The 23,903-nt window shown below is 57.2% G+C and overlaps 7 non-coding genes and 4 pseudogenes across 7 annotated transcripts; all 11 read right to left on the bottom strand.

Moving 5' to 3' along the window:
• Positions 1 to 3,714: 3,714 nt before the first annotated feature.
• Positions 3,715 to 3,826, bottom strand: LOC124554650 (annotated as a pseudogene).
• Positions 3,827 to 4,562: 736 nt separating this feature from the next.
• Positions 4,563 to 4,755, bottom strand: LOC124552888. Its single transcript, XR_006967989.1, has one exon. It is a non-coding gene; the product is annotated as a U2 spliceosomal RNA (small nuclear RNA).
• Positions 4,756 to 5,491: 736 nt separating this feature from the next.
• On the bottom strand, positions 5,492 to 5,684 carry LOC124552865. Its single transcript, XR_006967988.1, has one exon. It is a non-coding gene; the product is annotated as a U2 spliceosomal RNA (small nuclear RNA).
• A 725-nt stretch (positions 5,685 to 6,409) lies between these two features.
• Positions 6,410 to 6,602, bottom strand: LOC124552854. The gene has a single exon (XR_006967987.1). It is a non-coding gene; the product is annotated as a U2 spliceosomal RNA (small nuclear RNA).
• Positions 6,603 to 7,325: 723 nt separating this feature from the next.
• Positions 7,326 to 7,497, bottom strand: LOC124553921 (annotated as a pseudogene).
• A 5,967-nt stretch (positions 7,498 to 13,464) lies between these two features.
• LOC124554639 lies at positions 13,465 to 13,576 on the bottom strand (annotated as a pseudogene).
• A 745-nt stretch (positions 13,577 to 14,321) lies between these two features.
• Positions 14,322 to 14,496, bottom strand: LOC124553722 (annotated as a pseudogene).
• A 6,228-nt stretch (positions 14,497 to 20,724) lies between these two features.
• LOC124553682 lies at positions 20,725 to 20,917 on the bottom strand. The gene has a single exon (XR_006968108.1). It is a non-coding gene; the product is annotated as a U2 spliceosomal RNA (small nuclear RNA).
• Positions 20,918 to 21,666: 749 nt separating this feature from the next.
• LOC124553676 lies at positions 21,667 to 21,859 on the bottom strand. The gene has a single exon (XR_006968107.1). It is a non-coding gene; the product is annotated as a U2 spliceosomal RNA (small nuclear RNA).
• A 749-nt stretch (positions 21,860 to 22,608) lies between these two features.
• Positions 22,609 to 22,801, bottom strand: LOC124553672. The gene has a single exon (XR_006968106.1). It is a non-coding gene; the product is annotated as a U2 spliceosomal RNA (small nuclear RNA).
• Positions 22,802 to 23,550: 749 nt separating this feature from the next.
• Positions 23,551 to 23,743, bottom strand: LOC124553666. Its single transcript, XR_006968103.1, has one exon. It is a non-coding gene; the product is annotated as a U2 spliceosomal RNA (small nuclear RNA).
• Between the last annotated feature and the right edge of the window lie 160 nt (positions 23,744 to 23,903).

Raw genomic sequence — 23,903 nt, 5'->3', positions numbered from 1 at the left:
AGCGTCAATCTTCTGCCAGGGAGCCAGCAGGGAAGCGTCCAGGTGCTGCAAGTCGCGTCGAATTGCCGCGATCGCATCCGTTGGCGTCTGCGTGACTTTGTACCCGGTGGGAACGCCAAGATGGAGGTAGGCGTCACCCGCACCGAGCACGGCTGGTTCTCCCCCTTGCAGGGCGAATACCGAGCCTAGTGTCTGCCGACGGCGGATGTGAAGCGTGGCACACTTCGACGGCTTGAAGGTAAGCCCGGCCCACGTCGCCGCCTCACCCACAACATTGAGGAGCGTCTGCATCGCCTCTGAATCCCGCGCCAGAAGCACGATATCGTCCGCATACGCCAGTGCACTCACACTGACGCCGCTAAGCGGAATACCACACTCATTTCTGAGTGAGGTTGCGGCGCGAAGTACCGGCTCGAGCGCGAGATTAAAGACGATGGGCGACAGTGGACAGCCCTGCTTGACCCCTGCCTGGATCTCTATCTCCTCCGTTAGTCCGTCAGATGTACGGACGCGGGTGGAGCAACCATCGTACATGTCGGCAATTAGATGGTGCAATTGCTCTGGTAGTCCCATCCTGCTCAGTACTCCAAGGAGGTGAGCGTGAGGCACTGAACCAAAAGCATTCGCCAGATCAAGCCAAGCAAAGCATGCTTGGCCTCCCCTGCGCCTTGCATCGTCAATTGCCGTCTGCACAATGAAGTTGTGCTCGTAGCAGCCTTCAAACGTGCGGAAGCCCTTCTGTTCTGGGGAGAGCAGGTTCAACCGCTCTGCCCAGAGAGAAGTGCGGTCCGCAACGATTGCAGCAAAGAGCTTAGAGATGGTAGAGCTCAATGCTAAAGGCCGCCAGTTTGTCACGTCCGAGACGTCCCCTTTCTTGTGGATGAGGACGGTAGTGGATATTTTCCACTGCACCGGAGTCTTCCGCTCTTTCCAGCAGCGCGAGAAGATCTTAGCTAGCACGTGGCAGCCAGGATCCTCACGTCGCAAGTCCGAGTAGGTGACTCCGTCTGCCCCAGGAGCAGTATTGCTCGCCTTCTGGAGCCGCTGTTGCACCTCTGAAGGTGTGATCGGCAGCAGGACCTCCTCGCTGACATCAGGAGGCGTGGTGGCGGCAAAGTCCGGGACAGCAGCTGGTGCATCTGAAAGAGAGAAGTCAGATTTACCATAGATCTTTTTAAAGTGCTCCGTGAGCACGCTGCCATCGATTTGGCAGTACGGTGACGTCTCGCCAAGGACGCGCTGCATCGCCTTGCGCCGGTCCGCGCGGTACAGCTTCTGAATCTCAGACGCTGCATTCGCGTCGTACCGACGCTCGGCGGCCGCCGCGCGCCGTGCGCCACGTCCACCGCGCCGCCCACCGCGGCCGCGTGTAGGGGCAGGGGGAGGGGGATTGGCAGCAGCGTCGGCGCGGCCCTGGCCGCGGTGCGCTGCTGCTGGTGGCCCATCCTGTCGACCTCCGGCTGCCTGGCGTTGTGGCTTCGTCTCGGCGATCTCGGCGATGAAATCCTCGACGGCCGCGACGAATGCGTCCCACGGTTGGTTGTGGACGCTCTCCAGGGCCGCCAGCCAGCGCCGCTGCCTCTCCGTTAGCCGAGCGTCGGCCGGGGGAGGGGGGGGCGGAGCTGCCTCAGTTGCGCCCTGTTCGAAGGGTACAGGGGGGCCTGTCAGGTCTGGTGTAGGACGGGAGCCTTGCGGCGGGAGGTTGGGACTGGGCCGGGTGTTACGGCGTCGGCGTCTCCTCTTCTTGCTGCCAGTTCTCGGAGACGCAGCTGCAGTCCCTCCGTTCACGTCGCGCCGCTCCGTCGTCTGCGTCGGTGGTGGTGCCGTGCTGCCATCTGGCGTGGGCCGCTCAGTGCTGCTTTCGATCGCCGCGCTGATGACAGGTGGCGCAGCGGTAGCAGCAGGGGCCGGTGTAGCTTGCGCCGGCCTGGCGCTCGGGTCGGGCGCCCCGCGGCTGGTGTTCGCCGCGCCGCCAACAGATGGCCCGGCGGTCGCCAGCGGCCCGCCGCCGGCGCGAGAAACACGGGGTGTAGCTCGCGCCGGCTGACCGGACGCGCCGGCTCGCCCCGGGCCGCTGCTACGCGGACTGGGTGCCCGACGATCGCTACCAGATGGCGCAGTGGTCGTAGGGGTGGCCGGTGTAGCCCGCGCCGGCCGGGCGTCTCGAGGTGTAGCTCGCGCCGGCCTGGCGCTCGGGCCCAGCGCACCGCGGCTGTTGTTCGCCGCGCCGCCAACAGATGGCCCAGCGGTCGCCCGCGCCCTGCCGCCGGCGCGAGATACACGAGGTGTAGCTCGCGCCGGCCGCCCAGGCGCGTTGGCTCGCGCCGGACCGCTGTTACGCGGACTGGGCGGTATGATGCGCCGTCGGTCCGGGGGCGGTGGTCTGCGTCCTGCAGCACGGCGTCTGTCCCTCCTTGGGGTGACTACGTGCCACTCGTTATCTGAAACAGAGGCTGCTTGTTTAGTAGCACTCCCTGCCTGAACGGAGACGGAGTGACGGGCGTCACTCGACGTAACCGCCGGCAGGGCAGAGGAAACGCGGCGCGTATACGTCTGCGACCGCACAAGCACCACACCATCCGGTGCATCAGCCGGGCGCGCGGCCTTTGGTGCGTCAACCGGCGGCGCGGCTGCGCCGTGAATGACAACACCAACGGTCGCGGCGAGCGAGGCAGCCTGCCTGCCACTGCCCACCCGCACCGCAGAGCCACCTGTTGGCGGCGTAGCGAATGCGGGCGGCAGTCCCAGGCCGGTACCCACGCTCCCGACAGATGGCGGGCGGGAGGCGCCTGCGGCAGCCGCACGACGTGGCCAGCGTGCGCCACTGGGCGCAATGGCCGGCGCGGGCGGCGGCGAGCCGCGGCCCATGCCGGACACTGCGCCTCTGGCCGGAGCGACGCGTTCGGCGGCAGGCGTCGGCAGCGTGCTGCCTTCACCTCCCGAACTTGCGCTCGGCACTCGTGGCGACGCGGTTGACGTCGCGGAGCGTGTCGGCAGGGGGATGCCAGACCTCCTCGGCGTGCGCACACAAAGTACACACGACGCGGGGGTGGCAACCACCGCCGTCCTGGGCGTCGCAGACGCCTGCACACTCACACAGGGTGAGGGCAAGGCAGCCTGTGAGCCCACCACGCTGCTGCGGGTCAGGACCGCCGCGTAAGTTAATCCTAAGTCCAGCCGGTCTGTCCTACTAGCTTCGGGGACCGGACTGGGCTGTGGCCATAGCCCCTCTCTATTATCTAAGGCTAGGCGGCCTATGGTACTAACTTCCCGAGCCGCTTTCGCCTGTGGCTTTCGCCCAGCACTAACTAAGGACGAAGGGCCTGTCCTACTAGCTTCGGGGGCCCTCGCCTGTGACCTCCCGCCGGCTGACCTCTCTGGGTGCCCCAGAGAGCCAGACACGGCATCGTGTCCCACACTCACTCTCCCCCGACTGGCAGCGCCGGGGGTTGCGGAATCTGCATTGCAGAGCCGCTGGTGTAGCCGCAGCGTCTTCAGCCGCGGGTCGCGTCGGCCGCAAAACTTACACTCGAAAACGGGAACCGTTTCCGGGTCGTGCAGCCTCCTGTAGTGGCGGAGAAGGGCCGAGTGGTCCTTGTACTCCCCAAAAGTTGGTCTCCCGGCAGCCTTGGTGACGAAGCAGATCCGGCAGCGGAAGACCTCCGCCGGCAGCGTCACCACAAGCTCCATTGTTCAGGTCGCGGACCTGAAACAGGAGAATAAAAGCGACCGCTTCCCGGTGCAGAAATCAGCCCATATCAGCCCATATTAAGCTGATAAGAACAGATACTACACTTTGATCTTAGCCAAAAGGCCGAGAAGCGATCAAGGAAAAACCGCAAGTCGAAGGGCCTAAATGCTTGCAGCGTGTGCGCTCCACATGTGGGAGTGACACACGGTGGTACGGGCCGATATGGCAACAGGCGACCGTCGAAAACATCGCAAAAGCAAGTGCCGGAAAGAAGGACAATTCGCGAGAGCACTCGTCAACAGCCCAGTACTACCCTCCACGGCGAACAGTAAACTGCGACTCCCATTTGAACGCCGCCGGCTGCCAGGGCAGTGGAGAAGCCGTGAGGCCGCCCCACAGCAGCGCCAGGCCGGCGCGAGCTACACCGGCGCGAGGCCGGCGCGAGCTACACCTAGCCGAGTGCTTACATCGTCCACCGCCTACTGCATACGTGTGTACACACGTATTCTGCGTGCGTGCGGCGGCGACGACGACGTTCGCGAGGAGCTAAGGATATAACTCCAAAAAATTTAATTAAAATTATCTGTGGCCGGACCATATGTGACGCCAACGAGGCATCCGAAGGCACTCTTCTGTGCCCATATAAATTACCAGCCTAGTGTAATGCGGCTGCAAGAGCGTTCCGGCTAACCGCAAAAAAAAAAAAAAAAAAAAAAAAACTTCGTAAGATAATGTTAAATTAATTACAAGAAATCGAGGTGTGTAAGCAGCTAACTACTGGGCAAATCGACAACTACAACAAGTTTTGCTACCAGCGGAATATCTGATCACTACAGAATATTAACCCATTTCAGGCTGTGTTTTAATTAATGTTAGGTGGGCCGATCCCGGCGGTACTGCAATGCCGGGCCAACCCGCGACAGAGGTGGAGCAAGCCCCTAGCACTCCGTCATGAGCCAAAAATGAGTTTAATATTCTGGTCCTGCGATGCAGGACGTATCAGATATTAAGCTGATAAGAACAGATACTACACTTTGATCTTAGCCAAAAGGCCGAGAAGCGATAAGGAAAAACCGCAAGTCGAAGGGCCTAAATGCTTGCAGCGTGTGCGCTCCACATGTGGGAGTGACACACGGTGGTACGGGCCGATATGGCAACAGGCGACCGTCGAAAACATCGCAAAAGCAAGTGCCGGAAAGAAGGACAATTCGCGAGAGCACTCGTCAACAGCCCAGTACTACCCTCCACGGCGAACAGTAAACTGCGACTCCCATTTGAACGCCGCCGGCTGCCAGGGCAGTGGAGAAGCCGTGAGGCCGCCCCACAGCAGCGCCAGGCCGGCGCGAGCTACACCGGCGCGAGGCCGGCGCGAGCTACACCTAGCCGAGTGCTTACATCGTCCACCGCCTACTGCATACGTGTGTACACACGTATTCTGCGTGCGTGCGGCGGCGACGACGACGTTCGCGAGGAGCTAAGGATATAACTCCAAAAAATTTAATTAAAATTATCTGTGGCCGGACCATATGTGACGCCAACGAGGCATCCGAAGGCACTCTTCTGTGCCCATATAAATTACCAGCCTAGTGTAATGCGGCTGCAAGAGCGTTCCGGCTAACCGCAAAAAAAAAAAAAAAAAAAAAAAAAACTTCGTAAGATAATGTTAAATTAATTACAAGAAATCGAGGTGTGTAAGCAGCTAACTACTGGGCAAATCGACAACTACAACAAGTTTTGCTACCAGCGGAATATCTGATCACTACAGAATATTAACCCATTTCAGGCTGTGTTTTAATTAATGTTAGGTGGGCCGATCCCGGCGGTACTGCAATGCCGGGCCAACCCGCGACAGAGGTGGAGCAAGCCCCTAGCACTCCGTCATGAGCCAAAAATGAGTTTAATATTCTGGTCCTGCGATGCAGGACGTATCAGATATTAAGCTGATAAGAACAGATACTACACTTTGATCTTAGCCAAAAGGCCGAGAAGCGATAAGGAAAAACCGCAAGTCGAAGGGCCTAAATGCTTGCAGCGTGTGCGCTCCACATGTGGGAGTGACACACGGTGGTACGGGCCGATATGGCAACAGGCGACCGTCGAAAACATCGCAAAAGCAAGTGCCGGAAAGAAGGACAATTCGCGAGAGCACTCGTCAACAGCCCAGTACTACCCTCCACGGCGAACAGTAAACTGCGACTCCCATTTGAACGCCGCCGGCTGCCAGGGCAGTGGAGAAGCCGTGAGGCCGCCCCACAGCAGCGCCAGGCCGGCGCGAGCTACACCGGCGCGAGGCCGGCGCGAGCTACACCTAGCCGAGTGCTTACATCGTCCACCGCCTACTGCATACGTGTGTACACACGTATTCTGCGTGCGTGCGGCGGCGACGACGACGTTCGCGAGGAGCTAAGGATATAACTCCAAAAAATTTAATTAAAATTATCTGTGGCCGGACCATATGTGACGCCAACGAGGCATCCGAAGGCACTCTTCTGTGCCCATATAAATTACCAGCCTAGTGTAATGCGGCTGCAAGAGCGTTCCGGCTAACCGCAAAAAAAAAAAAAAACTTCGTAAGATAATGTTAAATTAATTACAAGAAATCGAGGTGTGTAAGCAGCTAACTACTGGGCAAATCGACAACTACAACAAGTTTTGCTACCAGCGGAATATCTGATCACTACAGAATATTAACCCATTTCAGGCTGTGTTTTAATTAATGTTAGGTGGGCCGATCCCGGCGGTACTGCAATGCCGGGCCAACCCGCGACAGAGGTGGAGCAAGCCCCTAGCACTCCGTCATGAGCCAAAAATGAGTTTAATATTCTGGTCCTGCGATGCAGGACGTATCAGATATTAAGCTGATAAGAACAGATACTACACTTTGATCTTAGCCAAAAGGCCGAGAAGCGATAAGGAAAAACCGCAAGTCGAAGGGCCTAAATGCTTGCAGCGTGTGCGCTCCACATGTGGGAGTGACACACGGTGGTACGGGCCGATATGGCAACAGGCGACCGTCGAAAACATCGCAAAAGCAAGTGCCGGAAAGAAGGACAATTCGCGAGAGCACTCGTCAACAGCCCAGTACTACCCTCCACGGCGAACAGTAAACTGCGACTCCCATTTGAACGCCGCCGGCTGCCAGGGCAGTGGAGAAGCCGTGAGGCCGCCCCACAGCAGCGCCAGGCCGGCGCGAGCTACACCGGCGCGAGGCCGGCGCGAGCTACACCTAGCCGAGTGCTTACATCGTCCACCGCCTACTGCATACGTGTGTACACACGTATTCTGCGTGCGTGCGGCGGCGACGACGACGTTCGCGAGGAGCTAAGGATATAACTCCAAAAAATTTAATTAAAATTATCTGTGGCCGGACCATATGTGACGCCAACGAGGCATCCGAAGGCACTCTTCTGTGCCCATATAAATTACCAGCCTAGTGTAATGCGGCTGCAAGAGCGTTCGGCTAACCGCAAAAAAAAAAAAAACTTCGTAAGATAATGTTAAATTAATTACAAGAAATCGAGGTGTGTAAGCAGCTAACTACTGGGCAAATCGACAACTACAACAAGTTTTGCTACCAGCGGAATATCTGATCACTACAGAATATTAACCCATTTCAGGCTGTGTTTTAATTAATGTTAGGTGGGCCGATCCCGGCGGTACTGCAATGCCGGGCCAACCCGCGACAGAGGTGGAGCAAGCCCCTAGCACTCCGTCATGAGCCAAAAATGAGTTTAATATTCTGGTCCTGCGATGCAGGACGTATCAGATATTAAGCTGATAAGAACAGATTTTTATTTTCCAGAGATAATTCTTAGTTACAGTTTTAAGAAGTATAAATTTAAGAAAGAATATCCATGACTCTATATAAATCGAGTATTACAAATTTAATGAAAATTTTAAGTTAAAATATATAGTAGACGGTTCTAACCGCACTTAAATAGTTGAATCTTATTCTAATTCGTGGGTTAAGCCCACTACTTAAATATTGGAAGACCGCGTTAGGCGCGGATGCTTAAGTATATTACCTTAAGACTAATTCCGCGGTAGGCGCGGCCTTAGATAATTCACACTGGGGAAAGTTTGGAGCTAGTTTTAGGGTCTATTTTATTTATTGCATTCTTCTCCATGCCCTGACAGCACACTGCACATGCACGGCTGCCAGCGGCTGGTGTGCCACGCACGCAGGCGGGTCACACACAGCCGGACTTCTCCCCTCTGTCCGCCTTGCGGCAGATGTCACCGGGGTGTCGTGGCAGGAGGGCGTTGCTTCCCACGCTGGCTGGAGACTGCCGGGCAGTAGGCACACGTTTGGCGCCGCCTAGCACCGCGCCAACCGAGGTGGGGGCCATATTCGGCGGACACCACGGAGGGAGGGGCACCAGGCAGCACCGCACGCACCGCTACTGACTCGGCACTGCTGCAGTGTGGCGCGAAGATGGTGTAGCGCCGCAGGTCCCGCGTCGTGGAGGAGAATCTCGACGCCGACGTCACGAAGGCACCGACCTCGAAGTTCTCCGACGACTGCAGTCTCGAGGGTCTCGCAGCCTGACGTCAGAGCATGCCACAGTCTAGGGGGACACATACTGGCGGTGGCCAGTAATGTGTTCCACGTAAATGTCGCGGGACCACTTGATGGTGTCAGACACCATCAGCCGCCGCATCAGTTGGCAGTAGCGGCTAGCGATGCCTAGGTGCCGAAGCACTGCATCGTTCTGGCGGTCCCACGCCCCCAGACTGCCAACAACCAGGGCGTCGACAGTGACGGAATAGCCGCGAGCGGCTAATCCGCGCGCAACGTCGGCGTACTTTATCCTCTTCAGTTGCCGAGCGTTGTCGAGCGCAATCCGCCTATTCTCGAAGGGGATTGTCACATCGACGATGGTCACAGTCTTAGCGGCCTCGTCAGTTATTACGAGGTCCGGACGCAGCCCACTGCTGTCCCCTATGACGGCTTGGTTGATCCTGATGTCAGGAACAGCAGCGTTTCCTCTCCTTGGCCGCCCAGCGACTGCTGTCGCGAGGCGGTTGAGGACCGCGTTGTGGCGATACTGCAGGGCTGCTGAGTGCACCATGCACGCGTTGATCACGTGCGGGAGCGTCTCGTTGTTGTGGCCACAGCGTCGGCAGGCTTTGTTGTTGTTTGCCCGCCCATCAAAGCGGCGACAACCGTTCAGAGGCACGACTCCGAGCCTGGCGCGATGGATAAAGCGCCAGTCTGCGAAGCGGGTGTATTTGCCTCCCGCTATGAAGTGGTTGGACGCTGTGGACTCCCTGGTACACTCGAACACCTTCCCCTGGTCAGGTTTCCTGAGTAGGAGGTTGCGCAGGCGCTGCCTCAGACACTCGCGGAGCGTCCGCGAGAGAAGACGTTTGGCGCCCCCTCCCACCCGGACATGCTCGACGCCAGTGTTGACGGTGCGTCCCACGCTGTCATCATCGTGTTGCGGTCCATCGCCGCCATCATCGAGGTGTCGTGTAGTCACAGGCGCCGTCCCCTCCGTGGCCGGCTGCGTCACCCCTCCGATGCCGCCGTGTTCCGCGTCGTCAGCGATGGCGGGTCGGCCGCCGACCTCCACCTGCAACTCAGAAAGCAGCTCACTCCAGCGCCAAGTGACGCCACGCGGCGCTAGGCGCCTTGTGGCGTTCCTGACGCGCGTCCACAGTGACTGGATGTCACCTCCGTCGCGTGCGAGGTCACCCTCAGTGCTGCCGCTAAGGTAGGTGGCCAAGTCGGAACGACTCGGCTCCCTCCCCAGTCGGCGTCGCGCGGCCGTAGATAGTGTGGCCCAGGCGATGTCTCGGACGGTGGCGTCGTCGCAGTGCAGCATGCGGAAGCCGTGGACGATCGTCGAGATGTCCGCAGCGTCCGCGAGCGGCGTCAGGCCGCATCCTCCCTCTCCCAGCGCGAGGTACAGCTGTTCGGTGGACGCACGCTGTGGGAGGAACAGCCATGATTTGACAGCCGCTTTCACTGCCTTGTCGAGTGCAGATAGCGGCCCCTTGCGTACCGCTCCGCCCCGCATGACAAAGTCAAGCCTAGGGAGGAGAAAGACACGCACAGCGTCAATCTTCTGCCAGGGAGCCAGCAGGGAAGCGTCCAGGTGCTGCAAGTCGCGTCGAATTGCCGCGATCGCATCCGTTGGCGTCTGCGTGACTTTGTACCCGGTGGGAACGCCAAGATGGAGGTAGGCGTCACCCGCACCGAGCACGGCTGGTTCTCCCCCTTGCAGGGCGAATACCGAGCCTAGTGTCTGCCGACGGCGGATGTGAAGCGTGGCACACTTCGACGGCTTGAAGGTAAGCCCGGCCCACGTCGCCGCCTCACCCACAACATTGAGGAGCGTCTGCATCGCCTCTGAATCCCGCGCCAGAAGCACGATATCGTCCGCATACGCCAGTGCACTCACACTGACGCCGCTAAGCGGAATACCACACTCATTTCTGAGTGAGGTTGCGGCGCGAAGTACCGGCTCGAGCGCGAGATTAAAGACGATGGGCGACAGTGGACAGCCCTGCTTGACCCCTGCCTGGATCTCTATCTCCTCCGTTAGTCCGTCAGATGTACGGACGCGGGTGGAGCAACCATCGTACATGTCGGCAATTAGATGGTGCAATTGCTCTGGTAGTCCCATCCTGCTCAGTACTCCAAGGAGGTGAGCGTGAGGCACTGAACCAAAAGCATTCGCCAGATCAAGCCAAGCAAAGCATGCTTGGCCTCCCCTGCGCCTTGCATCGTCAATTGCCGTCTGCACAATGAAGTTGTGCTCGTAGCAGCCTTCAAACGTGCGGAAGCCCTTCTGTTCTGGGGAGAGCAGGTTCAACCGCTCTGCCCAGAGAGAAGTGCGGTCCGCAACGATTGCAGCAAAGAGCTTAGAGATGGTAGAGCTCAATGCTAAAGGCCGCCAGTTTGTCACGTCCGAGACGTCCCCTTTCTTGTGGATGAGGACGGTAGTGGATATTTTCCACTGCACCGGAGTCTTCCGCTCTTTCCAGCAGCGCGAGAAGATCTTAGCTAGCACGTGGCAGCCAGGATCCTCACGTCGCAAGTCCGAGTAGGTGACTCCGTCTGCCCCAGGAGCAGTATTGCTCGCCTTCTGGAGCCGCTGTTGCACCTCTGAAGGTGTGATCGGCAGCAGGACCTCCTCGCTGACATCAGGAGGCGTGGTGGCGGCAAAGTCCGGGACAGCAGCTGGTGCATCTGAAAGAGAGAAGTCAGATTTACCATAGATCTTTTTAAAGTGCTCCGTGAGCACGCTGCCATCGATTTGGCAGTACGGTGACGTCTCGCCAAGGACGCGCTGCATCGCCTTGCGCCGGTCCGCGCGGTACAGCTTCTGAATCTCAGACGCTGCATTCGCGTCGTACCGACGCTCGGCGGCCGCCGCGCGCCGTGCGCCACGTCCACCGCGCCGCCCACCGCGGCCGCGTGTAGGGGCAGGGGGAGGGGGATTGGCAGCAGCGTCGGCGCGGCCCTGGCCGCGGTGCGCTGCTGCTGGTGGCCCATCCTGTCGACCTCCGGCTGCCTGGCGTTGTGGCTTCGTCTCGGCGATCTCGGCGATGAAATCCTCGACGGCCGCGACGAATGCGTCCCACGGTTGGTTGTGGACGCTCTCCAGGGCCGCCAGCCAGCGCCGCTGCCTCTCCGTTAGCCGAGCGTCGGCCGGGGGAGGGGGGGGCGGAGCTGCCTCAGTTGCGCCCTGTTCGAAGGGTACAGGGGGGCCTGTCAGGTCTGGTGTAGGACGGGAGCCTTGCGGCGGGAGGTTGGGACTGGGCCGGGTGTTACGGCGTCGGCGTCTCCTCTTCTTGCTGCCAGTTCTCGGAGACGCAGCTGCAGTCCCTCCGTTCACGTCGCGCCGCTCCGTCGTCTGCGTCGGTGGTGGTGCCGTGCTGCCATCTGGCGTGGGCCGCTCAGTGCTGCTTTCGATCGCCGCGCTGATGACAGGTGGCGCAGCGGTAGCAGCAGGGGCCGGTGTAGCTTGCGCCGGCCTGGCGCTCGGGTCGGGCGCCCCGCGGCTGGTGTTCGCCGCGCCGCCAACAGATGGCCCGGCGGTCGCCAGCGGCCCGCCGCCGGCGCGAGAAACACGGGGTGTAGCTCGCGCCGGCTGACCGGACGCGCCGGCTCGCCCCGGGCCGCTGCTACGCGGACTGGGTGCCCGACGATCGCTACCAGATGGCGCAGTGGTCGTAGGGGTGGCCGGTGTAGCCCGCGCCGGCCGGGCGTCTCGAGGTGTAGCTCGCGCCGGCCTGGCGCTCGGGCCCAGCGCACCGCGGCTGTTGTTCGCCGCGCCGCCAACAGATGGCCCAGCGGTCGCCCGCGCCCTGCCGCCGGCGCGAGATACACGAGGTGTAGCTCGCGCCGGCCGCCCAGGCGCGTTGGCTCGCGCCGGACCGCTGTTACGCGGACTGGGCGGTATGATGCGCCGTCGGTCCGGGGGCGGTGGTCTGCGTCCTGCAGCACGGCGTCTGTCCCTCCTTGGGGTGACTACGTGCCACTCGTTATCTGAAACAGAGGCTGCTTGTTTAGTAGCACTCCCTGCCTGAACGGAGACGGAGTGACGGGCGTCACTCGACGTAACCGCCGGCAGGGCAGAGGAAACGCGGCGCGTATACGTCTGCGACCGCACAAGCACCACACCATCCGGTGCATCAGCCGGGCGCGCGGCCTTTGGTGCGTCAACCGGCGGCGCGGCTGCGCCGTGAATGACAACACCAACGGTCGCGGCGAGCGAGGCAGCCTGCCTGCCACTGCCCACCCGCACCGCAGAGCCACCTGTTGGCGGCGTAGCGAATGCGGGCGGCAGTCCCAGGCCGGTACCCACGCTCCCGACAGATGGCGGGCGGGAGGCGCCTGCGGCAGCCGCACGACGTGGCCAGCGTGCGCCACTGGGCGCAATGGCCGGCGCGGGCGGCGGCGAGCCGCGGCCCATGCCGGACACTGCGCCTCTGGCCGGAGCGACGCGTTCGGCGGCAGGCGTCGGCAGCGTGCTGCCTTCACCTCCCGAACTTGCGCTCGGCACTCGTGGCGACGCGGTTGACGTCGCGGAGCGTGTCGGCAGGGGGATGCCAGACCTCCTCGGCGTGCGCACACAAAGTACACACGACGCGGGGGTGGCAACCACCGCCGTCCTGGGCGTCGCAGACGCCTGCACACTCACACAGGGTGAGGGCAAGGCAGCCTGTGAGCCCACCACGCTGCTGCGGGTCAGGACCGCCGCGTAAGTTAATCCTAAGTCCAGCCGGTCTGTCCTACTAGCTTCGGGGACCGGACTGGGCTGTGGCCATAGCCCCTCTCTATTATCTAAGGCTAGGCGGCCTATGGTACTAACTTCCCGAGCCGCTTTCGCCTGTGGCTTTCGCCCAGCACTAACTAAGGACGAAGGGCCTGTCCTACTAGCTTCGGGGGCCCTCGCCTGTGACCTCCCGCCGGCTGACCTCTCTGGGTGCCCCAGAGAGCCAGACACGGCATCGTGTCCCACACTCACTCTCCCCCGACTGGCAGCGCCGGGGGTTGCGGAATCTGCATTGCAGAGCCGCTGGTGTAGCCGCAGCGTCTTCAGCCGCGGGTCGCGTCGGCCGCAAAACTTACACTCGAAAACGGGAACCGTTTCCGGGTCGTGCAGCCTCCTGTAGTGGCGGAGAAGGGCCGAGTGGTCCTTGTACTCCCCAAAAGTTGGTCTCCCGGCAGCCTTGGTGACGAAGCAGATCCGGCAGCGGAAGACCTCCGCCGGCAGCGTCACCACAAGCTCCATTGTTCAGGTCGCGGACCTGAAACAGGAGAATAAAAGCGACCGCTTCCCGGTGCAGAAATCAGCCCATATCAGCCCATATTAAGCTGATAAGAACAGATACTACACTTTGATCTTAGCCAAAAGGCCGAGAAGCGATCAAGGAAAAACCGCAAGTCGAAGGGCCTAAATGCTTGCAGCGTGTGCGCTCCACATGTGGGAGTGACACACGGTGGTACGGGCCGATATGGCAACAGGCGACCGTCGAAAACATCGCAAAAGCAAGTGCCGGAAAGAAGGACAATTCGCGAGAGCACTCGTCAAGCCCAGTACTACCCTCCATGGCGAACAGTAAACTGCGACTCCCATTTGACCGCCGCTGGCTGCCAGGGCAGTGGAGAAGCCGTGAGGCCGCCCCACAGCAGCGCCAGGCCGGCGCGAGCTACACCGGCGCGAGGCCGGCGCGAGCTACACCTAGCCGAGTGCTTACATCGTCCACCGCCTACTGCATACGTGTGTACACACGTATTCTGCGTGCGTGCGGCGGCGACGACGACGTTCGCGAGGAGCTAAGGATATAACTCCAAAAAATTTAATTAAAATTATCTGTGGCCGGACCATATGTGACGCCAACGAGGCATCCGAAGGCACCCTTCTGTGCCCACATAAATTACCAGCCTAGTGTAATGCGGCTGCAAGAGCGTTCCGGCTAACCGCGAAAAAAAAAAAAAAAAAAAAAAATAAATAAATAAACTTCGTAAGATAATGTTAAATTAATTACAAGAAATCGTGGTGTGTAAGCAGCTAACTACTGGGCAAATCGACAACTACAACAAGTTTTGCTACCAGCGGAATATCTGATAACTGCAGAATATTAACCCATTTCAGGCTATGTTTTAATTAATTTTAGGTGGGCCGATCCCGGCGGTACTGCAATGCCGGGCCAACCCGCGACAGAGGTGGAGCAAGCCCCTAGCACTCCGTCATGAGCCAAAAATGAGTTTAATATTCTGGTCCTGCGATGCAGGACGTATCAGATATTAAGCTGATAAGAACAGATACTACACTTTTTTTTTTTTTTTTTTTTCTTTTTTTTTTTTTTTTTTTTTTTATTTTTTTTTTATTTTTTTTTTTTTTTTTTTTTTTTTTTTTTTCACTTTTTTTTTTTTTTTTTTTTTTTTTGGGCCTCCTTCCTCCCCTACAGCCCTACCTTGTCCTCTCCAAAAATGCCGCCATCCTAGAGTGTCGACGCAGCACGCACAGGGTGCATTGAGTAGCAAGACTTGTTGCCAGGAACGAAATTAAAAGCGAGGGGCATACTCTGCTATGCCGCAGTGGGCGACGACACTTGACTCAGAAAGACACCTCGCTCTGCAGGTGTGAAGAAATAGTGAGTTGAGAACCAAAAAAGAAGAAAGAAAGAAAGAAAGAAAGATAGAAATGAAAGGAAATTAAAAACAGGGACGGCAGCACACACAAGTGAAAATAAAACTGGCGAGAGATTCCCATCGCCCAGAGAATTAACGAAGGAATAAACTTCTAAGATTGATCACGTGATTCCTATGTTTCCAATAAAGTTTTTGCAATAATTGTTCCAATTGCGAATCTGAGGAGTGTCAAGTCAAAGATTGGTGCAAAGAACCAGGGGCAAGCCCAGGCACTGCCCGGACAAGGTGCCCTAGGCAACCTGGAATACCGTTTGACATCCATGGATCATTGCAACTTTCAAAAACCGGGCAAAAGTGGTCGTATAGTTTCGAGCAGATTCCGCCACGCGATGCTGGCTCCACAGGTAGTCCATGAAAGAGACAGCATCGGTGAGGGAAAGGTCGTAGATCGTGAAAATGGTGTGGCCCAAGAGCCACACCATTGCGTTACGTCTTGGTCGGGGTTGTGTTTGAAGATCAGGGGTAATGAACCAGTCTGTGGACACATTTGTTGGTGTCGTCCCACCTATCAGCGCTATGAGCACACGTGCAAGATCCCACACTTCTGTGACGTGGGGGCAGAGGAGGCGATGCTCTCTGGTGTCGACGTCACCACAGCGGCCGCAAGCAGCCGAGGGCCGTAGGCGGATGGCCGCCAGGCGATGGTTAGTGGGGATTAAATTGTTGACGACACGGTACCAAAGCGCCGAAACTGCCGTGGGAAGGGCTGGGTTGTTAATATTAGCCCAAACTTGGTGCCAGATGACCGACGGTCGTCTGTCCTCTAATTTATGTGGCGTGGGCTGGCCTCGGAGTGCCTGGTAAAGGCGCTTCGACGTTCTTGCCTTGTCAGTGGCCACTGGGAGGACATAACTGCGGTGGAAGTAATAGTCTCTGACCGTCGTCAGCCGGAAAGGAATATGCGTCAAACAGACCGGTGCACGCGCCGAGTGTGGACGATAACGGTCGAAGAGGACCGCTGTAGTCCCACCGGGGTCGGCGTCGCGCAAAGCGGCGACACGGTGAATCAGAAGGGCCGCACATTTCCGGGAAAAGTCAATGAGGCCGAGGCCGCCATCGACCTTCGGCAGTGTACAGGTCAGCGCATCAACCTTGAATAGCGCATGCCGCCACAAGAGCCAATATACTGCTTGTGAGATGGCTCGGCCGATCTGCTTCGGCAGTGTAAGGAGTTGGGCGACATACCATGCTCGTGAGAGGAGATAACCATTAATCAGCTGGATGCGTTGATGGAGGTCGAGCCGCCGATCAGCGTGGCTCACGCAAAGTCCCCTGATGCGTGTGAGAAGCCGCCGCCACGTGAGGGTTAACATACGCTGCGGACAGGCAGTCACCTCAAGACCCAATATACGCTGTTCCCCCACAACTCGGTACCAGGGGCGTTCGACGGTCAATGATCGTGGCCCTAGCGGAAGCAACACGGTCTTGTTGGGATTTAACTGAGCACCGGAGGCCCGTTCATAAACGTCGAGAACGCGGCGAACGGAATCGATGTCCCTGGCGTTAGCAACGAACACACCAACGTCATCGGCGTAGGCCGCACAGCGGAAGGTGATGCCTGGGAGAGCGACACCGTCGACCAACCGGCCTATGTCACGCAGCAAGGGGTCCAGCGCTAAGGCAAACAAATACATCGACAAGGGACACCCCTGTCGAACTGACCGTCTGATGGGAATGGGGCGCGACCGGCAACCGTTCACCACGATAGTGGAATTCGCCCCATCCAAGAAATGCCGGATGATGCGTATGAAGCGCTCCCCAAAACCCATCCGCGACATAACTCCCAGCAGGTAAGGGTGCGAGACCCTGTCAAAAGCACCGGCGAAGTCCAAGGAAAGAATGGCAGCCGGGGTGCGAGTGTCAGCGGTGAGGAAGACAACATCGCGGTACAGGGAAGCGGCGGTGAAGATGTTCCGACGCGAAACGCCACAGGATTGAGTGGGGCAAAGTACCTTAGTCATCGCCTGTTTGAGACGAGAGGCCACGCATCGTGCCACCACCTTATAGTCAGTGTTAAGGACAGTGATAGGACGCAGGTCTTGAGCTCGACAGTGACCAGTCACCTTTGGAATAAGGGCAATACGTCCAGATAAAAAGTCGGCGGGTAAGTCGCATCCAGCAAAAATCTCCTCGCACATTTTGCAGAAACGGTCGCCGAGCAGGTCCCAAAATTGTTGGTAGAACTCATAAGGGAGACCGTCGGGGCCAGGTGACTTGCGTCCCGGACAGGCACGGAGGACAGACGTGAGGTCAGCGAGTGTCAGGGGCTCGGTTAAAGAGCCGCGGTCATGACGATCCAAAGAAGTAGGCACCCCACTGACAAGTACACGTTGGGCGGCGACGTCGACCTCAACATCCTGGAAGAGGTGTGTGAAATGGTCCGTCAGGTGTTGGAGGACGTCACGGTTGTCCGTGATACGCGCACCATCGTCTGTCTTAAGGCGCAGAATGGTGTTCTTCTTGGCACGAGTTCGTTCAGAGGCAAGGTGATAAAGGGATGGCTCCTCGCCGTCAATCAGGGATGCAGAACGACACCGCACCATCATACCGTCGGCTTTCTCCCGAGAGAAGCGAAGGATTTGCGCCTTAATTTTGTTGAGGCGCATGCGGAGCTGATCGTACCTGTCAGCAGGAAGAGTCAGGGCGTCAGTGAGACACTGCTGATAGAAAGCCAACGTGCTACGTTTCCAGTGGGCGACGTCGCGACTATATTGCCGGATAACACGTCGCAGCCGGGGCTTCGCACAGCGGAGCCACCAAACCACCGTGGTAGGGTACCGGGAAGTGTCCACGAGACAATCCTGCCACGTTTTCGTGACGAGAGCACGAAGTTCGGGCAGGGATAGATGAAGGGTATTCATCTTCCAAGAGGTGCCACGAGGAACCGGGACGGGACCCGCGATACGCAAGGAACACGAGTACGCACAGTGGTCACTAAAGGCCACGGGTATGACTTGGACGGCACAAAGGGCGGGAGTCAAATCAGCCGAGACATAAACACGATCAATACGGCTGGCTCCAGTGGGATAGATGTGGGTAAATTGCGTGTAGGCGGGATGGAAGTGGCGCCACGTGTCAGTAAGGTCAGCCGCCTGAAGGAGTGAAGCGAGCGCTTCACACCGCATAGGCGTCGGGACCTGATCAACTTCGGCAACCACACAGTTGAAGTCTCCGCCAAAGACGATAGGGCGACGAGCTGCTAAGAAAGGGGGGAGATCAGACTGAAAAAGTGTTGTTCTGTCATGCCTGTGGTTAGCACCGGAAGGAGCATAGACATTTAGAAAAAGGATATCTTGAAGGATACATGCAAGAACGCGACCGTTGGGTAGCGTGGTAACGTGGGATGGAGTAAACTCTGAGCGGTAGAGCAAAGCAGTACCCCGCCGGGCGTCAGGGTCGATGTTATACAGTGCCGCATAACCAGCAAGGTCAGATAGAAAAGGGGCACAAACCTCCTGGAGAAAGACCACATCAAACGCACCAAGGCGGAGAAAGTCCTTTAGAGATCGAAGTTTGACCGGGTTGGAGATGGAATTGATATTGATCGTTAAAAGGGAGAGGGCTCCCGGCGGACGGTCAAAGGCAGGCATGGGAGAGCAACACAGAGTAGACAACGGCAGATAGGGTCACGGCCGTAGGGAAGCAGGTGTGGAAACATCCACACCAGAACCCAGTGATATCACCCCGGATGTGAGAAACAAATACCAAGCAGCTCATGTGGGGAAAGGCCCACTCAATCACGCATGTCATCGCCCTCGTCGTCAGCCCAGTTCAGGCCTCCCCCATCGGCAGGATAGTCTGAGCCAGGCGGCGCAGACGCGTCGGATACAGTAGGATGTGAAAGGGTACGAGTACGCTGCATTGGCTGGTCACTACCCTGGTCATGTTTTCGTTTTGCAGGGATCGCTCCCCGATCTCGCGAGGAACTGATAAGAGCCTCTAGTTGCCGAGCAGTTTGCCGCATACCGCCCGAGCGGTCAGCGGAAACAGAGCGGGAAACTGAGGAGGCCTGAGAGTCAGCCTCACTGCCGCTCTCAGGGGGACGTAAACCGTCCGCCTCCTCCGCCGGCTGGTCCGGGTTCGCCTTCTTGCGCCGATGACGACGGCGGGGGGACTTAGCGTCATCTGCCGGGAGGGGCGGGGTAGGAAGAACGACCTCCATCTGTTCGACAGCGACCACAGCACTCGCCATAGCAGGCACATCAGACGCCGCCGGCGGTACCGCCACAACGGGCGTCTGGTCCGGGACGGGTCCGTCAACCGGTGCACTGGGTGCCGGTTGCACTGCTTCTGACGGGGGCGACACGTCAGTTCGCTCAGCGGGACGGTGGGCAGCGCCCGCCACTACCTCGCTGAGGAGAGGCACAAGGTCGGTACCAGCAGTGCGTTCCCGCGGCAGTTGTACAGGACGCCGGCGCGGGCAGTCCACGCGGAGATGCTCCGTCGATTGACAAAGGGAGCAAGTCTGCGGTTGCCCAATATAGGTGATCTGGGCCCTGGTACTCGCAACATTTATATACGACGGGATGTGCTGGCGGAGGTCCATGCGGACACTACGAACGCCGCTGTTGCCCTGGAAACGGTAGGCACTTCCCCACTTCTCATTCGTGATGCTGAGCACCGTGCCATACCGCGACAGGACACGGCCGATGACGTCATTGGGACACTCAGGGGGTACGTTAAATACCCGCACAGTCCGAATCCCAAAGCCAGATGGCACAATATGCACTGTTCCGACAGTTCCATCGAAGTAGCGGAACGGATGTTCGCCCGCGAGTGCCAGGCCATACTTTTCGTATTTCTCCTGGTCGAGAAATTTCACGAATAACGAGAATAAGACAAAATCCAGTTGAAAGGTGTCGACGTCATTTTCCGGTACTTTCAGATCACCAAATATCCATTCCTGTATTTCAAAGGCCGTAGGCCGTCTCGCTGCTCTGTCGAATACGCATTGAATACTGTTCGACCGGTTCGACATATTCACCGCAAAAATATCAACGCTGGAAAAACCAAGAACAAACGAAACGACCACGAAACGCGACTCGCGACCCGCTACAGAGCACAACGGACCGCTCCGACCGCGGGGTGCTTCTTAGCCAAAAGGCCGAGAAGCGATAAGGAAAAACCGCAGTCGAAGGGCCTAAATGCTTGCAGCGTGTGCGCTCCACATGTGGGAGTGACACACGGTGGTACGGGCCGATATGGCAACAGGCGACCGTCGAAAACATCGCAAAAGCAAGTGCCGGAAGGAAGGACAATTCGCGAGAGCACTCGTCAACAGCCCAGTACTACCCTCCATGGCGAACAGTAAACTGCGACTCCCATTTGACCGCCGCTGGCTGCCAGGGCAGTGGAGAAGCCGTGAGGCCGCCCCACAGCAGCGCCAGGCCGGCGCGAGCTACACCGGCGCGAGGCCGGCGCGAGCTACACCTAGCCGAGTGCTTACATCGTCCACCGCCTACTGCATACGTGTGTACACACGTATTCTGCGTGCGTGCGGCGGCGACGACGACGTTCGCGAGGAGCTAAGGATATAACTCCAAAAAATTTAATTAAAATTATCTGTGGCCGGACCATATGTGACGCCAACGAGGCATCCGAAGGCACCCTTCTGTGCCCACATAAATTACCAGCCTAGTGTAATGCGGCTGCAAGAGCGTTCCGGCTAACCGCGAAAAAAAAAAAAAAAAAAAAAATAAATAAATAAACTTCGTAAGATAATGTTAAATTAATTACAAGAAATCGTGGTGTGTAAGCAGCTAACTACTGGGCAAATCGACAACTACAACAAGTTTTGCTACCAGCGGAATATCTGATAACTGCAGAATATTAACCCATTTCAGGCTATGTTTTAATTAATTTTAGGTGGGCCGATCCCGGCGGTACTGCAATGCCGGGCCAACCCGCGACAGAGGTGGAGCAAGCCCCTAGCACTCCGTCATGAGCCAAAAATGAGTTTAATATTCTGGTCCTGCGATGCAGGACGTATCAGATATTAAGCTGATAAGAACAGATACTACACTTTGATCTTAGCCAAAAGGCCGAGAAGCGATAAGGAAAAACCGCAGTCGAAGGGCCTAAATGCTTGCAGCGTGTGCGCTCCACATGTGGGAGTGACACACGGTGGTACGGGCCGATATGGCAACAGGCGACCGTCGAAAACATCGCAAAAGCAAGTGCCGGAAGGAAGGACAATTCGCGAGAGCACTCGTCAACAGCCCAGTACTACCCTCCATGGCGAACAGTAAACTGCGACTCCCATTTGACCGCCGCTGGCTGCCAGGGCAGTGGAGAAGCCGTGAGGCCGCCCCACAGCAGCGCCAGGCCGGCGCGAGCTACACCGGCGCGAGGCCGGCGCGAGCTACACCTAGCCGAGTGCTTACATCGTCCACCGCCTACTGCATACGTGTGTACACACGTATTCTGCGTGCGTGCGGCGGCGACGACGACGTTCGCGAGGAGCTAAGGATATAACTCCAAAAAATTTAATTAAAATTATCTGTGGCCGGACCATATGTGACGCCAACGAGGCATCCGAAGGCACCCTTCTGTGCCCACATAAATTACCAGCCTAGTGTAATGCGGCTGCAAGAGCGTTCCGGCTAACCGCGAAAAAAAAAAAAAAAAAAATAAATAAATAAATAAATAAACTTCGTAAGATAATGTTAAATTAATTACAAGAAATCGTGGTGTGTAAGCAGCTAACTACTGGGCAAATCGACAACTACAACAAGTTTTGCTACCAGCGGAATATCTGATAACTGCAGAATATTAACCCATTTCAGGCTATGTTTTAATTAATTTTAGGTGGGCCGATCCCGGCGGTACTGCAATGCCGGGCCAACCCGCGACAGAGGTGGAGCAAGCCCCTAGCACTCCGTCATGAGCCAAAAATGAGTTTAATATTCTGGTCCTGCGATGCAGGACGTATCAGATATTAAGCTGATAAGAACAGATACTACACTTTGATCTTAGCCAAAAGGCCGAGAAGCGATAAGGAAAAACCGCAGTCGAAGGGCCTAAATGCTTGCAGCGTGTGCGCTCCACATGTGGGAGTGACACACGGTGGTACGGGCCGATATGGCAACAGGCGACCGTCGAAAACATCGCAAAAGCAAGTGCCGGAAGGAAGGACAATTCGCGAGAGCACTCGTCAACAGCCCAGTACTACCCTCCATGGCGAACAGTAAACTGCGACTCCCATTTGACCGCCGCTGGCTGCCAGGGCAGTGGAGAAGCCGTGAGGCCGCCCCACAGCAGCGCCAGGCCGGCGCGAGCTACACCGGCGCGAGGCCGGCGCGAGCTACACCTAGCCGAGTGCTTACATCGTCCACCGCCTACTGCATACGTGTGTACACACGTATTCTGCGTGCGTGCGGCGGCGACGACGACGTTCGCGAGGAGCTAAGGATATAACTCCAAAAAATTTAATTAAAATTATCTGTGGCCGGACCATATGTGACGCCAACGAGGCATCCGAAGGCACCCTTCTGTGCCCACATAAATTACCAGCCTAGTGTAATGCGGCTGCAAGAGCGTTCCGGCTAACCGCGAAAAAAAAAAAAAAAAAAATAAATAAATAAATAAATAAACTTCGTAAGATAATGTTAAATTAATTACAAGAAATCGTGGTGTGTAAGCAGCTAACTACTGGGCAAATCGACAACTACAACAAGTTTTGCTACCAGCGGAATATCTGATAACTGCAGAATATTAACCCATTTCAGGCTATGTTTTAATTAATTTTAGGTGGGCCGATCCCGGCGGTACTGCAATGCCGGGCCAACCCGCGACAGAGGTGGAGCAAGCCCCTAGCACTCCGTCATGAGCCAAAAATGAGTTTAATATTCTGGTCCTGCGATGCAGGACGTATCAGATATTAAGCTGATAAGAACAGATACTACACTTTGATCTTAGCCAAAAGGCCGAGAAGCGATAAGGAAAAACCGCAGTCGAAGGGCCTAAATGCTTGCAGCGTGTGCGCTCCACATGTGGGAGTGACACACGGTGGTACGGGCCGATATGGCAACAGGCGACCGTCGAAAACATCGCAAAAGCAAGTGCCGGAAGGAAGGACAATTCGCGAGAGCACTCGTCAACAGCCCAGTACTACCCTCCATGGCGAACAGTAAACTGCGACTCCCATTTGACCGCCGCTGGCTGCCAGGGCAGTGGAGAAGCCGTGAGGCCGCCCCACAGCAGCGCCAGGCCGGCGCGAGCTACACCGGCGCGAGGCCGGCGCGAGCTACACCTAGCCGAGTGCTTACATCGTCCACCGCCTACTGCATACGTGTGTACACACGTATTCTGCGTGCGTGCGGCGGCGACGACGACGTTCGCGAGGAGCTAAGGATATAACTCCAAAAAATTTAATTAAAATTATCTGTGGCCGGACCATATGTGACGCCAACGAGGCATCCGAAGGCACCCTTCTGTGCCCACATAAATTACCAGCCTAGTGTAATGCGGCTGCAAGAGCGTTCCGGCTAACCGCGAAAAAAAAAAAAAAAAAAATAAATAAATAAATAAATAAACTTCGTAAGATAATGTTAAATTAATTACAAGAAATCGTGGTGTGTAAGCAGCTAACTACTGGGCAAATCGACAACTACAACAAGTTTTGCTACCAGCGGAATATCTGATAACTGCAGAATATTAACCCATTTCAGGCTATGTTTTAATTAATTTTAGGTGGGCCGATCCCGGCGGTACTGCAATGCCGGGCCAACCCGCGACAGAGGTGGAGCAAGCCCCTAGCACTCCGTCATGAGCCAAAAATGAGTTTAATATTCTGGTCCTGCGATGCAGGACGTATCAGATATTAAGCTGATAAGAACAGATACTACACTTTGATCTTAGCCAAAAGGCCGAGAAGCGATAAGGAAAAACCGCAGTCGAAGGGCCTAAATGCTTGCAGCGTGTGCGCTCCACATGTGGGAGTGACACACGGTGGTACGGGCCGATATGGCAACAGGCGACCGTCGAAAACATCGCAAAAGCAAGTGCCGGAAGGAAGGACAATTCGCGAGAGCACTCGTC

The sequence above is a fragment of the Schistocerca americana genome, chromosome 1 (assembly GCF_021461395.2).
Source record: "Schistocerca americana isolate TAMUIC-IGC-003095 chromosome 1, iqSchAmer2.1, whole genome shotgun sequence".
Classification (NCBI taxonomy): Eukaryota; Metazoa; Arthropoda; class Insecta; order Orthoptera; family Acrididae; genus Schistocerca; species Schistocerca americana.
The sequence above is the reverse complement of the archived record's forward strand: the minus strand, read 5'-3'. Positions and strand labels throughout refer to the sequence as shown.